Source organism: Coenobita brevimanus, unplaced genomic scaffold, assembly GCF_032717465.1.
Source record: "Coenobita brevimanus isolate Jiangsu-jjx unplaced genomic scaffold, ASM3271746v2 jjx.HiC_scaffold_1970, whole genome shotgun sequence".
NCBI lineage: Eukaryota > Metazoa > Arthropoda > Malacostraca > Decapoda > Coenobitidae > Coenobita > Coenobita brevimanus.
The window spans coordinates 1-24990 of NW_027642854.1; the positions used below are offsets into that span (position 1 = coordinate 1).

General features: G+C 43.4%; 1 pseudogene; it reads right to left on the minus strand.

Annotated features, from left to right (window-relative positions):
* Nucleotides 1–6623: 6623 nt before the first annotated feature.
* LOC145389716 (G-protein coupled receptor moody-like) lies at nt 6624–11163 on the minus strand (annotated as a pseudogene).
* Between the last annotated feature and the right edge of the window lie 13827 nt (nt 11164–24990).

Consider the following 24990-nt stretch of genomic DNA (forward strand, 5'->3'; position numbering starts at 1 on the left):
TACAGAAATGACAATAATTAGGTGGATGTGCAGTGCGCCCTTGAATGCGAGGCCTGGGGGGGCTAGGTTTACATGAAAGAGTTAAGAGGAACAGTGGAACCGGAGTGTATTGGTGTTGTGATGAGGAGGGGTAGATTGAGATGGTTTGGATGGATGGGACTAGATTGTATTGATGTTGTGATGAGGAGGGGTAGACTGAGATGGTTTGGGAGGAAGGATGGGACCGGAGTGTATTGGTGATGTGATGAGGAGGGGTAGATTGAGATGGTTTGGGAGGAAGGATGGGACCGGAGTGTATTGGTGCTGTGATGAGGAGGGGTAGATTGAGATGGTTTGGGAAAAAGGATAGGACTGGAGTGTATTGGTGCTGTGATGAGGAGGGGTAGATTGAGATGGTTTGGAAGGATGGGACTAGATTGTATTGATGTTGTGATGAGGAGGGGTAGATTGAGATGGTCTGGGCATGTGGAGAGGATGGAGGATGACAATTGGGTACAGAAAGTGAAAAGTGTTAACCTTGGGGGTAGGGTTGCGAGAGGCAGACCAAAAAAGACCTGGGACGAGGTCATGGAGTTTGACCTCAGGGATAAGGGAGTGAACATGGAGGCTGCTAGAGATAGAACAGCATGGAGAGCCGCCATTAGGTGACCAAGGCCGACGCATGTAAGCAGGTTGGTGTTTTTAAAACAAAATGAAACGAAAAGAAAAAACGAAACAAAATTATTATTGTTGCCCTTTTTCCATCATCATTGTTGAGATATAACAATAGATTAACGATGGAATACGATGCTAGTCACGAAGAAGCGCCATGGACGTGGAGCAGCGGTATTATCTTATTCTGCCACTGCGCTACGTGAAATAAACCCTAATATGATGCTAGTCATGAAGAAGTGCTTTGCCACAAACAGCTTCCATGTCATCTTGTCCTCCAGCATCTGTCTTCACTCCTGCTCACACTTTCCTCATTCTTCTCTCCACCACATCCCTCCACCTCTTCCTCGGCCTCCCTCTCCCTCTCTCACGCTGCACCTCGCTCACATACACTCTCCTAGTCAGTCTCTCATTCTCCATTATCTCCACATGGCTACATCATCTCAGGGTACTTCTCCCAACACTTTCGTTCACATCCACACCAACACCACAACGCTCCTTCACTTCCCCATTTGTCTGTCTGTCTCTCCACGTAACTCCACATCCACACCAACATCACAACGCTCCTTCACTTCCTCATTTGTCTGTCTCTCCACGTAACTCCACATCCACACCAACATCACAACGCTCCTTCACTTCCTCATTTGTCTGTCTGTCTCTCCACGTAACTCCACATCCACACCAACACCACAACGCTCCTTCACTTCCCCATTTGTCTGTCTGTCTTTCCACGTAACTCCACATCCACATCAACATCACAACGCTCCTTTACTTACTCATTTGTCTGTCAGTCTCTCCACGCAACTCCATATCCACATCAACACCACAACGCTCCTTCACTTCCCCATTTGTCTGTCTCTCCACGTAACTCCACATCCACATCAACACCACAACGCTCCTTCACTTCCTCATTTGTCTGTCTCCCCATGTAGCTCCACACTCAGATAACTTATTTCCACACCACTTTTCACACTAATAAAGACTTTTTGGTTCAGTTAAAAGAACGCATGGTATCAATGAGCAGGTGAACAATATCCTCGCTTACCTTTGTTTATCATGGCAAGATGGGCAAGTTGTTTAAACACTACCAACACTGACATATGCACACAGCTCGAGCGTCCTCCTCCTCTCACGGTTAGAAGGTGACTGACTGGATTCGGAGCTTCAATGGTTCGCCGAGCTCCAATGCATGAGGTGGAGGGGGGGAGAGGGAGGGGGAGGCCAAGGATGAGATGGAGGGATGGAGTGGAGAGGTATTTGAGAGAGGGGGGGTGTAAGCTGGGAGCAGGGCATTGAAATGGCGGGGAACAGGGCTAATGGAGGCGATTTGCTTGCGGCCACCCCTTACGGGATTAAGGCGTCTGGCAATAGATAGACAGATAGATCATTCCAGCTTTACTTTTTTCACCTTAACTTGGCCTAAAATGGACTCTCTCTCCTTAATGCCGAGCTGTAACAATGGAGTAGAATATGATACTAGTCACGAAGAAGTGCTATTGAATGAATTTTGAGCCGTCTTTATAAATATCTGTCTATCTATCTATCTACCTGTCTATCTATCTATCTATCTATCTGTCATTGAGCTACATGAATTGAGTTACAAAAAAACGAAAATCTGGACCAAGATGAACAATGCTAACTTCAGTGCTATGTATTCCAGACGATTTTATTCAGCTTAGCACAACCCATTCATTGTCTATCTGTCTATCTAGAGCCAGACGCCTTAATCCCGTAAGGGGTGGCCACAAACAAATCGTCTCCATGTTGCCCTGTCCCCCTCCATTTCAATGCCCTGCTCCCAGCTTACACCCCCCTCTCTCATATACCTCTCCACTCCATCCCTCCAGAACATCCTCGGTCTGTCCCTCCCCCTTCTCCTTCCACCTCACTCAAATACACTCTCCTAGTTAGTCTCTTACTCTCCATCCCCCAACTTACACCCATCTCTCCCTCTCCCCACTCCACTTCATCCACATACACTCTCCTAGTTAGTCTCTCACTCCCCATCCCCTAACTTACACCTCCCGCCCTCATATACCTCTCTACTTCATCCCTCCATCTCATCCTTGGCCTCTCCCTCCCTCTCCCCCCTGCATTTAATTCATACACTCTCCTAGTTAGTCTCTCACTCTCCATCCCCTAACTTACACCCCCTCTCTCATATACCTCTCTACCCCATCCCTCCATCTCATCCTCGGTCTGCCCCTCCCTCTCACAGTGTCTATGGTGGGAGAATAATTTGTCACAATTACTATACTCTTTATACTCTAACTTGGCCTAAAATTGTTATCTCTGTATTTTCAGTGTTGATTTGTAAGTAGTAGTAGTAGTAGTAGTAGTAGTAGTAGTAGTAGTAGTAGTAGTAGTAGTAGTATAGTAGTAGTAGTAGTAGTATAGTAGTAGTAGTAGTAGTAGTAGTAGTATAGTAGTAGTAGTAGTAGTAGTAGTAGTAGTAATTGTATAGTAGTAGTAGTAGTATAGTAGTAGTAGTAGTAGTAGTAGTAGTAGTAGTAGTAGGGGTATAATACACATACACCAGGTAAAGGTGTTTATTATATCAATGGTCTGAATATACGTCAAATACTGAGTGAAAATACAAATGTCGGATAAATACTAACACTGCCATTGTTACGGTCGTATTCTGTGTGGCTTTAGGGGTTGCTTAACACCTCTTCCTTAGCGATTCATTTTGCACATTTCGCCTCAACATCCACCTTCAGGTTATTAGTAAAAAGTTGGCTCCTGACCTTTGGTTCCTTCTTCCTTGCATTAAAAAAAAAAAATGAGAACGTAAATGTGTCATACGCTGAATAAATAGCAAAGGAAATGGTGTTAGGAAGACTCCAATTGCCACCTTCAACACTACATTCCATCACTTCACCCGTTGACGTCTTTACAACTCTACGTAACCTCTGTCTCACCTCTAGGTACTGGAGAGGGGCGCCTTCACGTGGTGGCACTGACATGACCGAGTGGCTCCACTGCCTGGTTACTCAAACATCCCTCAACCGCCTCCCTATCCCCCGATGAGAGGAGGGTCATTTTGGATATCACTGTACCCTACCTGCGTAATACTTTTTGGGGGTGACTGTACCCTATAGATATCTTGCAGTAACTTTACACTCTAACGTCCAGACATAGCTATCTATCTATCTACAGCCCGACGCCCTAATCCCGCAAAGGGTGGCCGCAGATAAAACGCCTCCAAGTCGCTGTCACCCACCATTTGACTGCCCTCCCCCCAACTCACTCCCCCTTCAAATACCTCTCAACTACATCCCTCCACCTCATCCTCGGTCTCCCCCTCCCCCTCCCTATACCAGCGTAATGGAAATCCTGAATGGCCCAGCACCCAAAAGGCAACTCCTGTATTTAGACATCATCATCATCATCATCATCATCCGGACCTCCCTTCCCATCCTAGGTCATGGTGAGGAGTAGCAATGTCCAGACAGCCCAAATTTGCCCAATCTAATAGGCCACGCTTTCATTCACTCACCATTCAAGCCCCCGGAATCCTGGCTCTATCGGATACGCCAAAGACATTCACCACGTTCTGTAGCTTCACATAAACGTATCGGAGAGTCAATATTCAGACATACGTATCAGGTTTAACATGTACTGTATATGTAAAGAAAATCAGGACATTATCAGCCATGTTCCTTGGCTGGAAAATGTGCTCACATGTGTCTGACTGAGATTTCTGTTTCATTATCCCAAGATTTGGCTCCATGAAATCTGCCCGCCACAAAAAGAGAAGGCGGATAATTCGCTTATTGAAAATGTTAAGGGTAAACAATGATTTTTGCCAAGAAAATTTTACACAGCGAGAAATACAAGTAAGTTAATCAATAGGTGCTGTTATAGGAGGAATGTCACATATAAATTCTGTAAACTGGAACAATGTATATATAAAGATTCATGTATACCGAATGTCCCCCCAAGTTCTGCCTAGATTAGAGAGACACACTGCATGTAAGTTGCTTGACAAACTAAGATGCAGCTCATTACACTGGATATACTAACTCCTGCCATTTCAGTAGTTACCAGCCGCGATAGTGCAGCTGGTATTGTTTTCAGTTTGTTTGTCTGTCTGTCTGTTATCACGATAACTTCGCAACCGCTCAAGATATCATCAAGAAATTTTACAAAGTGTGTAGTAGGGATGAAAATATCAGACAAGTACGAAATTGGTGAAGTAGGTCAAGGACAAGGTCATATTCCGAGCCGCGCTAGATGTGTATCGGCTAGCGGCTGGTGTGATTTCCCCTTTGGGAGGGCCTCTAGTTACCCTTTCATAGGGAAAAAAATGCATCTTAATATGTTAAGCCAAGTACATGCAATAAATGTTAATAAATCCAGCAGAACCATATCACCCTTTATAATACGTGTGTGTGTGTGTGTGTGTGTGTGTGTGTGTGTGTGTGTGTGTGTGTGTGTGTGTGTGTGTGTGTGTGTGTGTGTGTGTGTGAATTTCATAGCCTTTATATACAGTCTTTACAAACCACAAGAGGAGAAAAAACCTGTTAAAAATCTGAGAAGACACATCAATGTAGCAACACCCATGAACGCTGTGGATAAATGTTGGCTCCAAGAATCTGTGTCACAGATACTTTTCCCTCGTGTTTCCAGGGTGAGCAAGAGGGGTCTAAATTCATTCTCTGTCCTGTGCATCGTGTCTGTATCATACCCTTAGTTTAGCCAGTTTTGTAAATCACCCTCATATGTGTCACTGTAGCTGCATGTTTCCGTCTGTTGCTGCGCAGGCTTACTCACTGGCCATCTGCGTTGCTGTATTGTAAAATCACTGTTTGTCCTTTTAAACTGTTTCCACCTTGTTTTCCATACAGTTAAATCACTGTTGCCACGTTTCACTACATAGTTAAAATCACTCCTCGTCTCTATGCTTCTAAATCACTGTTTCCATCTGCTTCGACTCTGCATATAATTACATTACATTTTTCCCCATTATTCTGTGTCATAAATTATTTGTCTTCGTGGCTGCACCCGCCTCCTTCCTACCAAGAGACAGAACACGAGTCATAATCATGCCAATGTTACAGATATCACAGGGAGAATATTCTACCCCAGGAACAAATTTAAGCCCTAAGGTAGGACACAACAAATCGTGCGACAAAGCTGGTAGGTCGGATTCAGCCTTAAATCTATAATAATTTTACAAGTAATGTTAAAAAAAAAATAAAAAAGGTCAAGGATTCCCACTCCTGAGGCAAACAGACAGGTCAAAATTGTCAGCACTTCAATGTTTCTCATGTAAGTGTGGTTTTTCCAGGAGGCGTAATTATTTTCCTCGACTTACGAAGCTTTTGGGCACCTCCTTAACATTTGTCTTACGTATTACACCCTGGTATTCTCCTATGGATTATTTTGAGATTCTAAAGGCGAAAAAGTTCTTATATCACAGAATAAAAATTTGCACCCTACACAGAAATAACCTGGTAAGGAAGAGGTGCTAAAGACCATCCTAATCCATTAAATCAGGCTCGTATTTAAAGTGGCATCTGCAGTTTTGTAGACACCCTTTCTTTGTGATTTATTTTCACAATACATCTTAGCATTCTCTTGTATGAAAAGTACTTCATTTTAATATTGACTAAGTTTGTATTAGTGACACACGGAAGGACATTAACTTGTACTGCTAAGAGTAAATTGCCAAGGTAGAAGTGTTATGAAATTTCCAAAGCCACATAGAATACTGCCCAGTGGCCCCAGGTGAGACCCGGCAAGACTAGTGCGACCCAGTGCCAACCACGCCTGCCTCATCCACTGGCCACACATACAGGAGGGAAGAATGTGCCCGATGAAGAAAGTAACTGTGGCTGGGCTGGGTGTGGCTCTGGAAGGTGTAAGGAGCAGACAGTGAAGGCAGGTGTGGGATGCAGGGCTGGTGCAGGTGTGGTGTAGGGGCTGGTGAGCGCTGGGCTGGGGCAGGACATGGCCTTGACACACCTTCAGGAAATCTTAGTCAAGGAGCGATTGACAGCATCAGCACCAACACTGCAGGCAAAGAGGCTGAGGTAGGCCTGGCGGTACTCCGAGGACATGACCACATAGATGATGGGGTTGATGCAGGTGGTTAGGTAGACCAGCAGCAAACCCAAGATGTTCAACACAGGGTCGTCATCCTTGCTGAATGTCTTCACCAGCGTGATGGGCAGGTAACACACCACAAAGGACAAGAAGATCACCAGAATCATCTTCAGGAGCCGCTGGTCCTTTGGACTTAGTGCAGTCTGCCGTGTCAGGAGTGATCCCCTCCGAGCCCTGCGGAATGTCCCACGCAACTGTGAAAATGCCCCCTTTGCTGATTCATTTGACTGCCGCCGCCCCGTCTCACCTGTTGCATCAGAGGCGGGTGAGTCTGGGGTATTTGTTGGACATATTCTGATGGGGGAGGACACCACCCCTTCCTCCCCTGAGGGATGGCCGGACAGCCCATTGACCTCAGGCCTAAGCACCGTGACGCTCACCCCTGGGGAAGGTGACTGGCCTCTGCCATCACTGTGACCACTGGCCGGGTGGGTGGGAGAGGCACCACCCTCCAGGACTTCCACACTGACGGAGCTGGTGTTGGAGGTGAGCTTTACCTGTGTCTCCACCTGCACAGTCTCACTCAGTGTATGCACCCGTGCCTCACCACCCTCATGTGGGTCTGTCCTGTCCCTCTCTTCTCCCACACCCAACTTTCCACCTTCTTCCTGCTTAGTGCTGCCTTTCTGTTTGTCTTGTTTGCTATTCACTCTGATGATGCTTTGATCACTGTTGTGGCTTCGTTTGTCTGCACGGTGCACGATGCAGAAAATCCTTGCATAACAGACACAGATGGCCACACACGGAAGCATGAATGCAAACACGAAGAGGAATGACAGGCAAGTATCCATCGCTGTCTGGCAGAATGGTGCACGAGCCGATGGTGGGGTCCAAGCCAAAGGTCCCCCACACTTTCAGGGCTGTGGGCACTAGGGCTCCAAAGGCACCTACCCACGTGGACACAACCATCACCGCCAGCAGCGTCTGCGTGTACAGCCTGAGGAAAAATAGGGGTGGTGAGAGGTGATGACAGTGGAGGTAATGATTGACAGTTGTAGTGCTGCTAACAGTAGTTGTGACTACAGGTTCATCTGAACACGAATGGAGTGGATTACAGGAGGAATGTGCCCTTCTCTTGTAGTCTTTTCGGAATAGGGACATTTATGTAACTAGGGAGCAGGGCTGTCTTGTAATATCGGTGCCATCGCATGAAGGCTTCCCTTACCAGCACCAGATACAGATATAAAAGCCGTGCCATAGCATCAGTGACATTACTCATGAACAGGGACTGAAGTGTTAGGGTAAAGGAAGGCCAGAGCCCTGAGGGTAATGAACTAGTTCTTAACACTCTGGGCTAGATAAGCTTCCCACTAGCGACTACAAGTATCTGGCCTTAGCAAAAGTGAAATAGGAGAGTCACCCCTAAAGACTAAGGTGGAAGACCCGTTTTCTAAGTGACTGGAGATACTGTATTTTTCTTTTCCTAAGCACATGTACTTTAGTAATCTAGTGACGTACAGTACACGTCATAATTCTCTTGTATGTTACTGATACAAAGTCGATACTGAAACGAGAAAATTACCATACTAGAGAAGGGTAAGGTGTAATATGCAAAATAAATCGCCAAGGCCAAGGATGAGATGGAGGGATGGAGTAGAGAGGTATATAAGAGAAGAGGCTGTGAGTTGGGACCAGGGCAATGAAACGGCGGGGGACAGGGTGACATGGAGGCGATTTGTTTGTGGCCACCCCTTAAGGGATTAAGGCGTCCGGCAATAGATATATAGATAGAAGGGTAAGGTGTAATATGCAAAATAAATCGCTAAGGAAGAGGTGTTACGAAGCCTCCTATATGCCAGCTAGAATACGACCCAAAAGCTAAACAAAGGCAGGAGAAAAACATCGTAAGACAGAAATAATTATCATAATATACGTCACCATATTACGTCACCTGTCAGACCAACACACACACACACACACTCTCTCTCTCTCTCTCTCTCTCTCTCTCTCTCAAAACACATATCCAGGTCAGTGTTGTGTTTTACTTAGTGGAAAACAACCCTCCCCCCCTCTCTCTCTCTCTCTCTCTCTCTCTTCCTGCTGAGATTAGTCATTATAAACTGTTTCCTGCTGAGATTAGTCATTATAAACTGTTTCCTACTGAGATTAGTCATTATAAACTGTTTCCTACTGAGATTAGTCATTATAAACTGTTTCCTACTGAGATTAGTCATTATAAACTGTTTCCTGCTGAGATTAGTCATTATAAACTGCTTCCTGCTGAGATTAGTCATTATAAACTGCTTCCTGCTGAGATTAGTCATTATAAACTGTTTCCTGCTGAGATTAGTCATTCTAAACTGTTTCCTGCTGAGATTAGTCATTCTAAACAGGTGAGGGTGTCAGTGATGGAAGTGGTCTTTGTTCTATTCTTCTACCCTAATTGGAGAGGGTCGCCTTCACATGGTGGCACTGGTGTAGCAGGGGGGGGGAGTCCTCTGCCTAGTTATACACACGTCCCTCAACTCTCTCCCTATCCCCCGAAAGGACGATGGTGTACAGCAGGGGATGGGTGAGTTTAAGCTACACTCCACCGCTTCACGTATATATAACAACAACAACAACAACAACTTGTGTTCGTATTCTTGTCTGTTAAGGAAGCTCCCTAACACCTCTTCCTCGGCGATTTATTACTGAATAAGACTGGTTAATATCCTATTGTGCTTTATATATGATGAGTATGGCGATATTGGAAGGACTTACGTAACACAGAAGAGGACAGTGAGGTGTAATGAACAAAATAAATTGCTTAGGAAAACTCACTCGTGCCTTAATACTGCACCTAACTCACTCTAGTGCCTTAATACTGCACCTAACTCACTCTAGTGCCTTAATACTGCACCTAACTCACTCTAGTGCCTTAATACTGCACCTAACTCACTCTAGTGCCTTAATACTGCACCTAACTCACTCTAGTGCCTTAATACTGCACCTAACTCACTCGTGCCTTAATACTGCACCTAACTCACTCGTGCCTTAATACTGCACCTAACTCACTCTAGTGCCTTAATATTGCACCTAACTCACTCTAGTGCCTTAATACTGCACCTAACTCACTCTAGTGCCTTAATACTGCACCTAACTCACTCTAGTGCCTTAATACTGCACCTAACTCACTCTAGTGCCTTAATACTGCACCTAACTCACTCTAGTGCCTTAATACTGCACCTAACTCACTCTAGTGCCTTAATACTGCACCTAACTCACTCTAGTGCCTTAATACTGCACCTAACTCACTCTAGTGCCTTAATACTGCACCTAACTCACTCTAGTGCCTTAATACTGCACCTAACTCACTCGTGCCTTAATACTGCACCTAACTCACTCGTGCCTTAATACTGCACCTAACTCACTCTAGTGCCTTAATACTGCACCTAACTCACTCTAGTGCCTTAATACTGCACCTAACTCACTCTAGTGCCTTAATACTGCACCTAACTCACTCTAGTGCCTTAATACTGCACCTAACTCACTCTAGTGCCTTAATACTGCACCTAACTCACTCTAGTGCCTTAATACTGCACCTAACTCACTCTAGTGCCTTAATACTGCACCTAACTCACTCACTCTAGTGCCTTAATACTGCACCTAACTCACTCTAGTGCCTTAATACTGCACCTAACTTCCACCTAACTCACTCTAGTGCCTTAATACTGCACCTAACTCACTCTGGTGCCTTAATACTGCACCTAACTCACTCTGGTGCCTTAATACTGCACCTAACTCACTCTAGTGTCTTAATACTGCACCTAACTCACTCTAGTGCCCTAAGTGAATAAAGAAAAAAGTTAATGGTAGTAGGGATAATTAAATAAAACGTCCTCGGGCTGATGGAGTTAAGGAAAAGCTTTGAACCTAATGTTTTCTATTGATGTTGTTGTTGTTGTGGCTACAGGTTCATCTGGGCGTACACGCGGTGGGCTGCAGGTCTTAGTTTCCCTTTTTCCACACCCCACCACCCACCTTTCAGATGATAGGAGGGAAACTGAGGAGCGTTTGTATAACTGGGTAGTCCCTCCGTCCGTTCGTATCGGTGCCACCACGTGAAGGCGTCCTCTCCAGCACCAGGTCCTCTGCAACAGGGTAGGTTGTGACTAATGTAACTAATCTACGAGACAAAAGGAAGAGGAAATCAATAAATCTAACGTCTGCCCTTACTAACTTGTGATAGAGTTTGGGGTGTGCGATCATGACGTATCTGTTGATGGTGATGGCCAGGACGGTAAAGACGGCCACGGCCACCAGTCCGTAGCGAAGGAAGGGGAACAGCATGCACAGGAAGCCCGTGTGTACCCAGGCGCGGTGCACGAACAGCGAGGCGGCCAGGGGCAGGTTGAACACTCCCAGCATCAGGTCTGACAGGGTTAAGTTGACGATGAACACAACAGTGGCGTTGTGCACCTGGAGAGACGGAGAGACAAAGCTAAGAGTTAGATGGAGTGAGAGAGAGTTAGATGGAGTGAGAGAGTGAGACAGAGAGACAATTAAAGCTAGAGTTAGATCGAATGAGGGAGTGTGAGAGACTATAATATGGAACACGAGATGTCGATTAGGTCTGGTTTGATCAAGGCGATGAAGAGAGTGGTTGTGCTGTTGAAAATGGAAAGAAAGAATTAGAGAGAGGGAGATAGCTCTAACAGGGTCAAGCAGACACTCTCTCCCAAAGGACGATGTGTTACGTGAAGGAAGCTAACATCTCTGACGGTCATTTATTTATCACCTTCACCATACAGAAATTGTAAAAAAATAATAATAATAATAATAAAAAAAAGAACGGGGCTTCTCCTTACCTTTACATTCCCCCACACCCTCCACCCTACCCCCTCTACCTACCTCCTCACCCTCACCCTCCACCCTACCCCCTCACCCTCACCCTCCCCCCTCATCCTACCCCCTCACCCTCACCCTCCACCCTACCCCGTCTACCTACCTCCTCACCCTCACTCTATCCCCTAACCCTCACCCTCCACCCTACCCCCACACCCTCACCCTCACCCCCATCCTACCCTCTCACCCTCACCCTCACCCTACACCCTCACCTTCACCCTACCCCCACCTTCACCCTCACCCCCACCTTCACCCTCACAGTCACCCTCACCCCGACTCTCACCCTCACCGTCACCCTACCTCTTCACCATATCCCCTCCCGCTCATCCTCACCCCCACCCTCACCCTCACCCTCACTCTACCCCCTCATCCTACCCCCTTACCCTCACCCTCACCCTCACCCTATCCCCTCACCCCCACCCTACCCCCTCACCCTCACCCACATCCTCACCCCCTTACCCTCACCCTCACCCTCACCCTACACCCTCACATTCACCCTACCCTCTCACCCTATCCCCTCACCCGCACCCTACTCCCCCACCCTACCCCCTCACCGTCACCCTACCCCCTCCAACATAAAGGCCTTAATAATCTAAATACAAGTCCACCATTCAGCCCAGAATTTACACCCAAAATTACACCCAGAATTTACACCCAGAATTTACCCAGAATTTACACCCAGAATTTACACCCGGAATTTACCCAGAATTTACACCCAGAATTTACACCCGGAATTTACACCCAGAATTTACACCCCAGAATTTACACCCAGAATTTACACCCAGAATTTACACCCAGAATTTACACCCCAGAATTTACACCCGGAATTTACCCAGAATTTACACCCACAATTTACACAGACTTTACACCCAGAATTTACACCCAGAATTTACACCCAGAATTTACCCAGAATTTACACCCAGAATTTACACCCAGAATTTACACAGAATTTACACCCAGAATTTACACCCAGAATTTACACCCAGAATTTACACAATTTACACCCAGAATTTACACCCAGAATTTACACAATTTACACCCAGAATTTACACAGAATTTACACAGAATTTACACCCAGAATTTACACCCAGAATTTACACAGAATTTACACCCAGAATTTACACAGAATTTACACCCAGAATTTACACAGAATTTACACCCAGAATTTACACAGAATTTAAGCCACAAGATAGAGAGGACTGGCAAAAGGGGAACGTATTCTGTATGTGTGTGTGTGTGTGTGTGTGTGTGTGTGTGTGTGTGTGTGTGTGTTACATTTCCAAACTCAAAACACGATCCTCATCACGTCCTCGTCCTTCATCTCCTTCTCTTCTCCTGCCTCACTATCCGCGGTTAATGAAGCTCCCTAACACCTCTTCCTAAGCGATTTATTTTTGAATGTGGCTAGGTAATATCTTTTGTACGTTATTTATGCATTGTATGGCGATATTGGATGGATTTACGTAACACAGTGGAGGAGAGTAAGTTGTAATAAACAAAATAAATCGCTAAGGAAGAGGTGTTAGGGAGCTTCCTTAACGGATGAGAATAAGGGTCTTACTGCTCCCCCTCTTCCTCTTCCTCCTCCTCCCCCCCTCTTCCTCTTCCTTCTCCTCCTCCCCACTTCCTCCTCCTCCCCTCTTCCTCCTCCTCCCCTCTTCCTCTTCCTCTTCCTCCTCCTCTTCCTCTTCCTTCCTCTCTTTCTCTTCCTCCTCCTCCTCTTCCTTTTCCTCCTCCTCTTCCTCAGCAGATGTGAGTGTAATGAGAAGAGGAGCTTTGTGAAGGGAGGGAGGGAGGGAGGAGAGGAGAGGGGGAGAGAAAAGGGGAGGAGAGGGAGGGAGGGAGAGAAAAGTAGAGAGAGAAGAGGAAGGTGGTAAAGGGAAGGAGGGATGGAGAGAGAGAGAGAGAGAGAGAGAAGGGAGGGGGGAAGGGAGGGATGGAGGAAGAGAAGATTGTGAAGGAAGGAAAGAAGTGGAATGAAGAAAGAGACGGAGGAAAGAAAGAAGAGGGAGGGAGGGAGGGAAGGAGAGAGGGAGGTAGAGGAGGGAGGGAAGGAGGTAAAGAGGGAGGGAGGGAGGGAAGAGTATGAGGGAGAGAATATAATATGATGGGGTAGGGAACTAGTTATGTCTACAATAAATGGCTGAACTTCTGCCATCATTCTTCCACCCTCCCATACCCTTCCATTGCCTCCCCCTCCCTCTGCCCCTCCCCCACTCCCTCCCCCTCCCCCTCCCCCTCCCCCTCCTCTACTCTCTCCCTTTCCCCCCTCATCATCCAACTCCCCATTACCCTCTCACTGTCTTTCATACATCCATTACTCCTCACCTCTCTCTCTCTCTCTCTCTCTCTCTCTCTCTCTCTCTCTCTCTCACACACACACACACACACACACACACACACACACACACACAACCTGCACCTTTTTCTTCCATCGTACATAACAAAAATTCTCCCCCCCCAAAAAAAAAAATAAATAAATAAAAATAAATTAAATATGGTCAATTATAAACATCATCCACTCACTTGATGTAGTGCTGCCTACTTCTGCCATCACCTTTATCATTATTTTTCTGTGCCTGTCCTCCTCCCTTCCTCTTTCTCACCATCATCCACTCACTTGATGTAGTGCTGCCTACTTCTTCCTTCACACTTATCATTCTTTTTCTGTGCCTACCCTCCTCTCTCCCTATTTCTCCCATCTTTCCTGTCACTTTTTATTACTCTTCTTTCCTTTTCAGGTGGCTTTACGTTGAGTGACAAGCCAAATGGTTTCCTTTAAGCCAGGAAACCATTTACAACGCTGGGTGGTAACCATATAACCAACCCATACGTGTTCCCTACGTGTCAACAAGTGGGTTGGTGGAGGGTTAGTGCCCCTCCCCGTAAAACAACTAACTCAACGACAAACGGCCACCCCTTACGGGATTATGGCGCCTGGATATAGATAGATAGATAAACAGATTGACTGGTAGATATAGATAGATAGAATTATAAACCAGACGCCCAAGATTTACACAAAGACGGCCATTCTCTTGTGTCCAGTTATTAGATTTATTATTGATTTATTTTTGACTGAAGCGAGACCCAGAGAATAACAACAAGAGAGTGAGCCAGACAATGTGTGAGAAGGACTGGGTTTGGCCTGAGTGATAGAGTGACCCATACCCCCTTCTCTCTCTCTCTCTCTCTCTCTCTCTCTCACACACACACACACACACACACACATGCACGAACTCACTCACTCTCTCTCTCTCTCTCTCACACACACACACACACATGCACGAACACTCTCTCTCTCTCTCTCTCTCTCTCTCTCTCTCTCTCTCTCTCTCTCTCTCTCTCTCTTCCCTGGCCACAGTCAACTCTCACTCTAATTTTACCACTGTGTTTACATGCAGATGAGAGAGAGAGAGAGAGAGAGAGAGAGAGAGAGAGAGAGAGAGAGAGAGAGTTCGTGCTCTGTGTGTGTGTGTGTGTGTGTGTGTGTGTGTGTGTGTGTGTGTGTGTGTGTGTCAAGAGATGTACAGTTCAGAGAGAGAGAGAGAGAGAGATGAATAAGTAGACTGATTGATCTTACGTGAGCCAAAGCTAATGGAAGGGTTACGGCTCAGGCAAGGATGAAGTAATTCTTTTTTGAGGGTAATCAGTCGAAAGTTAGGGGCCCATATGCTTGGTGGTTAAGTAAATTTCCTAACACCTCTTCCTGACCGATTAATTCTTCCATATGGCAGGCTAGTATCGAGTGTACAGTAAGCCACAATAATCGTGTCGTGATATTTGGTGATAACCTAAGCTACCGGGCTAAGCGTCTGGTACATTCCGGCGTCTGTCATACGGACGGTTCATAATGTTTCACGAGTTACATTTAATCTTCGGACAAAACCGCGACACGACTACTGTTGCTCACTGTACGCTACTTATGCAGATGACGGTGATACTGGAATGACTCAGGTGACCCGGACGACGACGGCAAGGTGTACTAAGCTAAATAAATCGCTTAGGAAGAGGTGTTAGGGAGCTTCCCAACGAGGCCAGTTGGTGGACGCGGGTATTGCACACTCACCGTTTATTCTTCCTTATATATAGTTTAATTATTTTCTTATTAACTACATTATCTATTTATTGATTGATTTATTTAGAGTGTTAATAATATGTATCACTTTATGCTGCTCCTTCTTCCTAAATTACTCTCTCTCTCTCTCTCTCTGAACTGTACATATCTTACACACACACACACACACACACACACACACACACACATAGCACAAACTCTCTCTCTCTCTCTTTGAACTGTACATCTCTTGACACACGCGCGCGCGCGCACACGCACACACACACACACACACACACACACACACACACACACACACACACATGTCATTAAAAGACTTTGTGGTTCCTTTGTGGTTGAGTTATATATATATTAGACTTGTGGACGAGCGGTTTTTATATCTTGGAGTAGCTTGTAGTAGATAATCTTCTTTCCCATTTGTCATGTAGTGACAGGAGAGGTAAAGAATAGTATGGGACTATTTTTATTTGTCTTGGAAATATTAACAAGTCTCTCACACAGAGCGGAGTATAGAGTCCAGTCCCGCTAGCTATCTCTCTGTCTCGCTCTCCCTGTCTCTCTCTCAAAGTTACCAAGCCCTTCTCCCTGCGACCTGCCTCTTGTATGGCTTGTCTCCTTCTGAGCTCTCTTTCCTAAATTCTGGTGAAACAGGAGACGTATCACGTGTGTTCCTCGTGGATGGAAAGTTTAAGAAGCCTGTGTGTGAGTATGTGTGTATGTGTGTGTATGGTCACCAGGGCTTTGTTCACGGGTGGACTGCTGACAACTAACTGCATCATCTCCTTACTGGCCACTGTCGTCAGCTTTCCTCAGTGTAATTTGCAAGCTCATTTCCTTTTCCCAGGCTCGCATAGGGCTGTCTATCTATCTATTTATCTATCTATCTATTATGATTTGTAACTACAATACATTGCTCGGTCATGCGAAAATGGCGTACCATCGACAGTTAATAGTCCTAACATATTAATACATATTATATACACATTATAATGAACTTATAAGCTAATTAAGTGAAATACATAATATTGTAAAAGTAACATAATTGTATGAATATTGTATACATATAATATTCATAGTAAATAGTGATTATTCAGTAATATTACATTTTAAACAAGTTGTATACATATTTGAATAAACGCATTAAAGTAAATTACTGAATTGTAATATAGTATGTACTTGGGTTATTATAGTGAAATGCATACATGCAAGAATAAAAAATAGTTTAAAATTAAGATTATGGTAAGAGTTATTAATATTTCATTTAAAGATAATGGTACTGGTCTGCCATATATGGGTCATTCTTCTTTGTATTTTTTTTTTATATATATAATTAATACTATATACAAAATATATACACTTCATTCAGGGTGGTTAACTTTGATGTTAACTCTCCCCCCACTAAATAATGACTCCAAATTAGCAATTCTTGCATGCATTCTGTGCATTGCGAACAGCAGTACTGCAACTACAATGCAGACGATTATAAAGACAGTAGGTGCTGGGCTATACACATAATATGGGTTGAACATACTCAAACTCAAATCTTCCCAGGGCTTCATTGTTTCATTGATCAGCTGCATAGTTTCAAACTTAGGTGAAGTCAGCTTAATACTTGTGCTCATGTTTAAGTTCATATCAGGCAGTGGGTGGAAATGTTTGTGTGTATGGTTGATAATGGCGTAGTGACTGATGGTGGATAAAGTAGACATGGCTGGTGTAAATACCGCACAGTAGTCTGGTGCTATGTATAATCCTGATGCTGATGTATGAGATGGTGGTATATCTGGACAGACTATGTAAACTGATGTGTTATGAGGGAAATAAAAAAAACTGTGAGTGTCCAATGCGTTGATGGTGTACAAGTTTATCTGGAGCAAAAGTGAAGTTGCAATGATGATGAATATTGTCATATCTGATGATAGCCATTTCACAAGGGACTGTATCAGTAGGCTGAAACGTGAAAATGTACGCAGGACAAAGATGAACAGCATGTAAGGATGTGCGGCACTTTCGTTCATTCGTTGATTCACTTGCGAAAGTGACAGTGTCCCGTCTCTTGGAGACCATGATGAGTTCGGTGTCTGTGTTGATGTTGATGATGACCAAAGTGTTGTTATTTTTATAGGGGAAGGGGTGTATTTGGTATACTGTGAACAGGTCTTCAGTGTTGAATGGTACATGAACTACCACTGATGTTGGTGTTAGTGTTGCTTCTAAATACGGGTAATATTGCATAAATTCCCTACTGCGGAACAACGGCTTCAATTTATGTTTATGTATGCCTTGACTAACTATCTGACGTAGCTCATGAACTGGGAGTAAGTCAATTGTGATCTTGCCATCACCAGCATTCGAAATTCCTTGCATAAGTGCCCTGAAACGATCTCTAGTGTTCTCTAATTGTAGTAGAATCGTGTCAATATGTTCTGTGATGATGGAGAAGTGCTGGAAAAGAGTAACGTTTCCCTCTAATTCATTTATTTTATCTACACTCTCGAGAGCTACGTTTTCTGCTTGTTTCAGATTTTTCACAGTTGTCTTCATTGCTGAGTTCTGTCCTGTGATGAATTTATCTTGGTATGTTAGTACCTGAGCTATCTTATTAAATTTGTTGTTTATTTCTTTAAGGTCATCCTCTGTAGCCAATCCAAAGATGTTCCCAAGAACTGCGCCGCCCAGGTCGAACAAACCGCGCTTTTGGCGAGTACGGGTGATGTTGTTCCTGTTGCTCAGTACCTCCGTTCCATAAGATGGGAGATCTTGGATCATGACGAGCATAGTTGACTTCGCCTGTTCTAGTTTCCATTTCGCTAACTTTACCATTTCATTCACTTCCTTGGTGTTATGTGCTTGTGAAACATAATTTCCTATCATGAAGTCCAGAGTTCGCATCGGCGTCGCAAGTCTGTCTAGATAAGTAGGTAAGTCATACAAGTAATCTAGACTTATTTCAGTACTCATGATGTCCTTAACGATTGTAGTCGTGGCCGTTGGAGCTATGAGGCATCCTTGTCGTACTATATGTTTGGGGTCTAAGTGCGCATATCCTCTTGCTATGTAGAGAAGAATCCATAGCATAAGTCCCTTCATCGTAACCTACCGAAAAAAAAAAAATCTATTAATTTCCTATAATGCTGTGGTTGATGATAGTGATGATGTGCGTTACGGTTGATTGTTATTTCATTTATAGAAGGAGTTTAAATCGATATTTAATTCTCGTAAATGATGTACTGTAGATTTGATTGGAATAGTTGCACCTATGTTCGATTGTTTGGTATATGACCTTAATTTCTTTTTGTAATCATTGTTGTGTTCTTGCTTGGTTTCTTGAGGTACGTTCGCCTGTTCGGTTGTATCCGAGGCTGAATAATTATGTGATAATTCCCTTGAAACTCGTTTTAAATGGTCAATATGAACTTGTTTCTCCTCGCCACTTGAAAGTGACTTAATTAAAACTTTGTTTGCTTTTATGTTAATTACTCTGTATGGGCCCTCAAATTTTGGGGATAATTTATTGTCTCTCGTATGAATGACACCGTAAACAATGTCTCCTAAGGTGATAGGTGAATCTTTTGCCTTCTTGTTAAATGCCTCCGTCATTTCTTCCTTGGACATCGTTAATTGTTTTTTGACTCTTTTGTGAATGTCCTGGAATTCACGTAAACGGAGTTTAGAGTAATCATCGTAATTGTATATAGGCATGCTGTCACCTTCTAGGAGCTCATATGGTAATTTTTTATCTGTGCCATATATAATGAAATGTGGTGTGTCACCGATGGATTTATTTATAGACCCATTAATTGAGGCCTCTACTCTGGGAATCCAATCATCCCAGCTTGCATAATTTTCACTGAGAATGTGTCGTAGCACATCTAATACCTTTTTATTTTGTCTCTCTACCAACCCATTCGATGCTGGGTGATAGGCCAAAACGTTAACCTTTTTGATGTTGTATTGTTTACATATTTCTTGTAAGATCTCAGAATTAAATTCTCCTCCATTATCACTTATTAGTACCTTTGGGGTAGTAAAGCGACATATTACATTATCTGTTATTGCCTTTGCTACTGTCTCTGCTGTCTTATCTTTAATTGGAGCTAAAATGACATAATGGGAAAAATGATCCGTTGCTACGAATAAGTATAGGTTATTATTGTATGATAATGGCATCTTGAGTAAATCAACAGCGACAACGTCCCATGGTTGATGTGGTACAGGGTAATTACCCATCGGTGCAGGTGTGATTGGGTATCCTTAGTGTTTCGCACATGATTCGCATCTGTCTATATGACTGTTTATATCTTTTCGTAATGAAGGCCAGTAATATAATAGCTGGGCTTGGTTGAATGTCTTATCCTTTCCAGGATGTCCTGCATGTGGGCTGTCGTGTATCAATCGTAATACTTGGGGTATCATGTCATTAGGTACTACCAACTGGTTAGTATTTCTTTGGCGTTTTGGTTGTTTAGAGTTAATTTTGTATAATGTATTATTGACCATTGTGAATTGTTCCAGTGGGACATGCAGTTTGGGTAATTGTATGTCATCTCCACTTTCTAACTTGTATATTACTTTAGACCATATTGGGTCAAGTCTTTGTGCCTTTGCGATATCCTCGTGGTTTGGGATATTTCCTTTGAGATCTAACGCCGCGACCTGAATTGTGTTCGGGTTCCTAGATAATGCGTCAGCTACTATGTTCATTTTACCTTGTATATAATGAATTTGTACATTGTAGTTTTCAACTGTACATTTCCATTTTGCTCTCGTCCCAGAAAGGAGTTTTTCTTTAAACATACCCACCAGTGGTTTATGGTCGGTGAATAAGTGGATTTCGTAACCATATACCAAATCTCGAAACTTTTGTAATGCAAAAACTACTGCAAGTGCCTCTAAGTCTGTAGTGCAATAATTTTTCTCCGCACCTCTTGTTTGTCTGCTGGCAAATGCAATTGGTTGATTCTTTCCTCTTTTATCTTCCTGCATCAGTACAGCCCCTAATCCTTTAACTGATGCGTCTGTACAAATAAGAAATGATTTTGTGTAATCCGGATATGCTAAACAAGGTGCATTTGTTAGTTTAATTTTTAGATTGTTAAATGCCCTTTTTTGTTCTTCTTCCCATTGGAATACAGCATCTTTTTTGAGTAGTTGGAATAGAGGAAAGGCTATATGAGAGAATTGTGGTACGAATGACCTATAGTACCCAGCCAGACCTAAAAATTGTCTAACTTCGTCAGTCGTAGTGGGTTCAGGAAAATCTCTCACTGCCTGTATTTTGTCATCAGTGGTGTGAATACCATCCGAACTTAATTTGTGGCCTAAGAAATTTATTTCCTTAAAACAAAATTTGCATTTAGAAAGTTTAATTTTTAATCCAGCATCACTAAGCTTTTGTAAGAGTAAGTCTAATTTCCTGAGATGATCCTTAATATTCTGCGTTGCGATTATAATATCGTCAAGATAAACAAATATTCCTTGTCCTAAAATTTCGGACAATACGTAATTCATAAGACGCTGGAATGTGCCTGGGGCTGTCCTCAGTCCCACTGGCATTCTTGTATATTGATAATGGCCTCTATTTGTTGAAAAGGCAGTGTATTTACGTGACTCCTTAGATACCGGAATCTGATAGTAGCCGTTTAGGAGATCGATGGTCGAGAATATATTATTCTCAGGACCAATATTCTGTAGAACATCACTTAGCAATGGCATGGGAAATATGTCTGGGATTGTGTGATTATTTAGTTTACGGTAATCTACTACCGCACGCATTTCTCCATTTCGTTTGGGCACGAAGAATAGGGGGGCATTCCACGGGGAAATTGAAGGCTCAATAATTCCAAGTTTTAACATTTCATCGACATACTGATTTGCAAGTGTACGTTGGGAGTGTGGTATGCGATAAGCTGGTACGAAAATTGGTGGTGTTTCTGGGTGCACATTAATCATGTGATTAATCAAGTTAGTACACCCTAATTGTTCTCCGGGCAATGCTACGGTGTCCCTGTGTGTTTCCAGCAGGGTTAACAAATCATTTTCTTCATCAAATTCACCTGAGTGAATTAAATTCTCTTTTATTCTTTCTCTATCCGTAGATTTTATCTCACTTGTTACTCCAGCTATAACTATTTCCTTCACAGGGGCGTGACATTTTTCAATATTAACTATGCAGGTTCCCTTTTTCAACTGAACTTCCCCATTCATGTGATTAATTATGAATATCTGAGTTTGCCCTTCGTCGTTCGTATGACATAATGCGTTTTCTACTGACAATCCCTTTACTTTACATAATTCTTCTAAGACAAGAACAGTACTATTCCGTAATTTGCTCTTTATGGTAACCTTCATGTATGAATTAGGTGGTATAACTAAATCATTAGTGAGATGGGCTGGAAAAATTGATAAATCAGTACTGTTATCTGGGACACTAATTCTGGAGGATGGGGTTGCTGGTGGGAGTGGATCTATACACTCATCTGTTTGTGTATGTTTGTTTAAGCCTTTAATATTACCAATTCTTTTTGGCTCTCTTCTACCAATCGGTGAGGGCTCTGAAGTTATTTCCTCTATGAATTCATTATCAAAGTCTATTCCATTCATTTGTGGGAGTATAGTTATGTTCTCAGCTCTCATGGATCTTAAACCCAGTAACATATGAGCTTTAATTGCTAAGTTTTCAACGATATAGAAAAATGCAGAGAATGGTCTTGTAGTTTCTGTGAAACTGAGATTTAATCTTAACATACCCTTCACTGTAATCTCTTGTCCATCTACTGTGTATAAATCTAAATCAGCTTCATCCAGAAAAGTTACTTTCTTTTTATTTTTAAGAATTCTGTTTAGTTCTTCATGTGTTATTAAGTTCACTGGAGAGCCTGTATCTAAATATAAGGAAACGTTTTGATCCTCACATATAGCTGGTATCAAGATACACTCATTTCCCAACATGCCTCCTATGTGAAGTTTAGCCTTGTTCTTCTTTACGTTTGTTCGTTTTTTGTCATGACTTGGTCTTCCCCCGATTTGAACATAGACACAATTTTTTCTACTGTTTTGCAATCACTAGTCCAGTGCCCTTGGTATCTATGATGCCTACAGTAAGGACCAAATCCTTGTGTCTTTTGTTTGTCCTCTTTTGCCTTGATAAAGCATTCATACCTTGTGTGTCCTGGTTTTGCACAATAATGACATAGAATGGACCTATCCCTTGACTGTGACCTACGAGGTGATTTCCCATAAGAAGTGTTGTTTATGGCGCGAGACCTGCTCGGGCTGCGCGAAAACTTATGAAACTGCCTGCAGGAAGGCGTCTGGGAACGAGGCCTAGGCGTGTTTGTTTGTTTGGCCTTCCTGATTTCTGGTCGCGATCGATTTTGTTCTCTGTTTGGGGTCGGTGTATATGTTTTCACAGCTGATACTGTCTCAGGTACCCTGATTCTACCAGAATGTGCATGTGTGTCGACCACACCTGCTTTACTGCACTGCATCTCTACCTCGTTCATTAAGTCTAGCAAGCACATTCCTGGGGTGTACGCGATCGTCTTGGCGATCTTAAGGGTCCTATCAGGTAATTTACACAAGGCAGCTACATAACCAATGATGTCCACGACGAGGTCTGGGGACATCTTTCCATCATCTGTTATCCAATTAGAATTCTCCAATGTAGCTAATAAAGTTCTCTTGATTGTGGAGACATCAGCAGTTATTTCACTGAGCACATGGTTTGTAGTGTGCTCCCTTACAAGATCTACAATTTTATGTAATTCTGGAATTATACCTGGCAAGAAGTTCATACCTCCAGAAAATTTCTTTAGAAATTCAGTTTTAAATTCATCATATGTCCTAGCACGATGGAGCTTATCTGAGCGCAATAAATTGCTGGCTGGACATCTTTCCTGGCTTATGCAAGATGAAAAAATAGCAATTTTCTCTTGTTCATCTAGTATGTGGCGCTTGATGAACATTTGTTCGCACTGACTGACTAGTGAAATGACATCAATGCGATCTTTGTCTGTGCCAGAGAATTTTGGGGCAGTTTTATCCTCGTGATACACAAACACGTGAGGTGTGGTTGTTAGATCAGCGGTATTTGTTTCTTGATCCATTTTTACTGTTTGCCCTGTTAATTCAACTTGGATGTGTTTATCGTTGTGTGAGGGAATGGTGGAATATGTACGACCGGACCGGTGAACCCTGTTAAGTGTATTGGCATACGTGTGCAAGGCAGCGGCAAAGTCCGCACTTCCTACGTCAGAGGTGGTTTCCCACTCATCATCTGAAACTGCCGTATTTGTTTCTCGATATTTAGTGTGTGGTGAGGTTTGTACAAGGGGTGGGCTGCCTTGAGGCTCTCTTAATTGTGAGTCTGATGTTGTGGCAATTTGTGTGTTATCTGGTGTGTTGCCTTGGGGCTCTCTTAATTGTGAGTCTGTTGTTGTGGCAAATTGTGTGTCATCTGGTATTAACGTGGGTGGTGGCGAAAATATTCCTGTCATTAAGATATGGTGTTATGAAATACGCCTCTTGTTTATTTATGTCCTAGGAAAATAGATGAGTAAATAAGTTGAATATACCTAATTTTAGCACTGAGAAGAAATGAGTAAGTATAATTTTACCCACTTGATACAGATCGTAGAGGTGTGTCGATACAAAAGTCGATCTCGGAAGAAAAATACAGGTTTGACTGAAGATCTCTTGATAATTCTAGTGGTGTGTTGATGGACGATATTACTCAGGAAATTCCATGGCCTGGTGCTTGTGGTGGTTAACAGCTCTCCCAGGCAAACCTCAGCATCGAACGTCGAATTTCCAACTTAACTGTGAAAATAAATGAGTATGAGTAGAAGCTATGTGAATAATGAGTAATGAGTAGTGGGTGAGAAGTGCCTGGTGTCAGTCACACGTTGCTTGGCATGGCAGACTCGCGTTGTGATGTCATCTCAGCACATGGTGACATCGGCTTCCCACACTGGTAGCTGTGGTGAGTGAATGAGTAGCGATGAGTAACTTGAGTGAAGACGGGTGAGTAAGATGAGTCGTGAATATGGACTTAGTGTTTTGCTGCGTGTCTTGACCTCTGCGTCAGCGATAGCGGGAGAGAGTGGTGGGGCTTGTGTGCTTGTTGCTTTGGTCTTGCCTCTTCTTTACTTGCTTTGTTTTATATTCTTCTTGTTGCTGCTTGAAGTTACGTGAAGATTATAGAGTTGTTTTGTAGACTTGTAGACTATTTGCATAGTAGGCTGTATTTTGTAGGAATCACTGTAGAACTGAAGCTAATCTTGTAGAGTCTCACCTGCTTTTGTAGAAATTTGCTTTTGATTCGG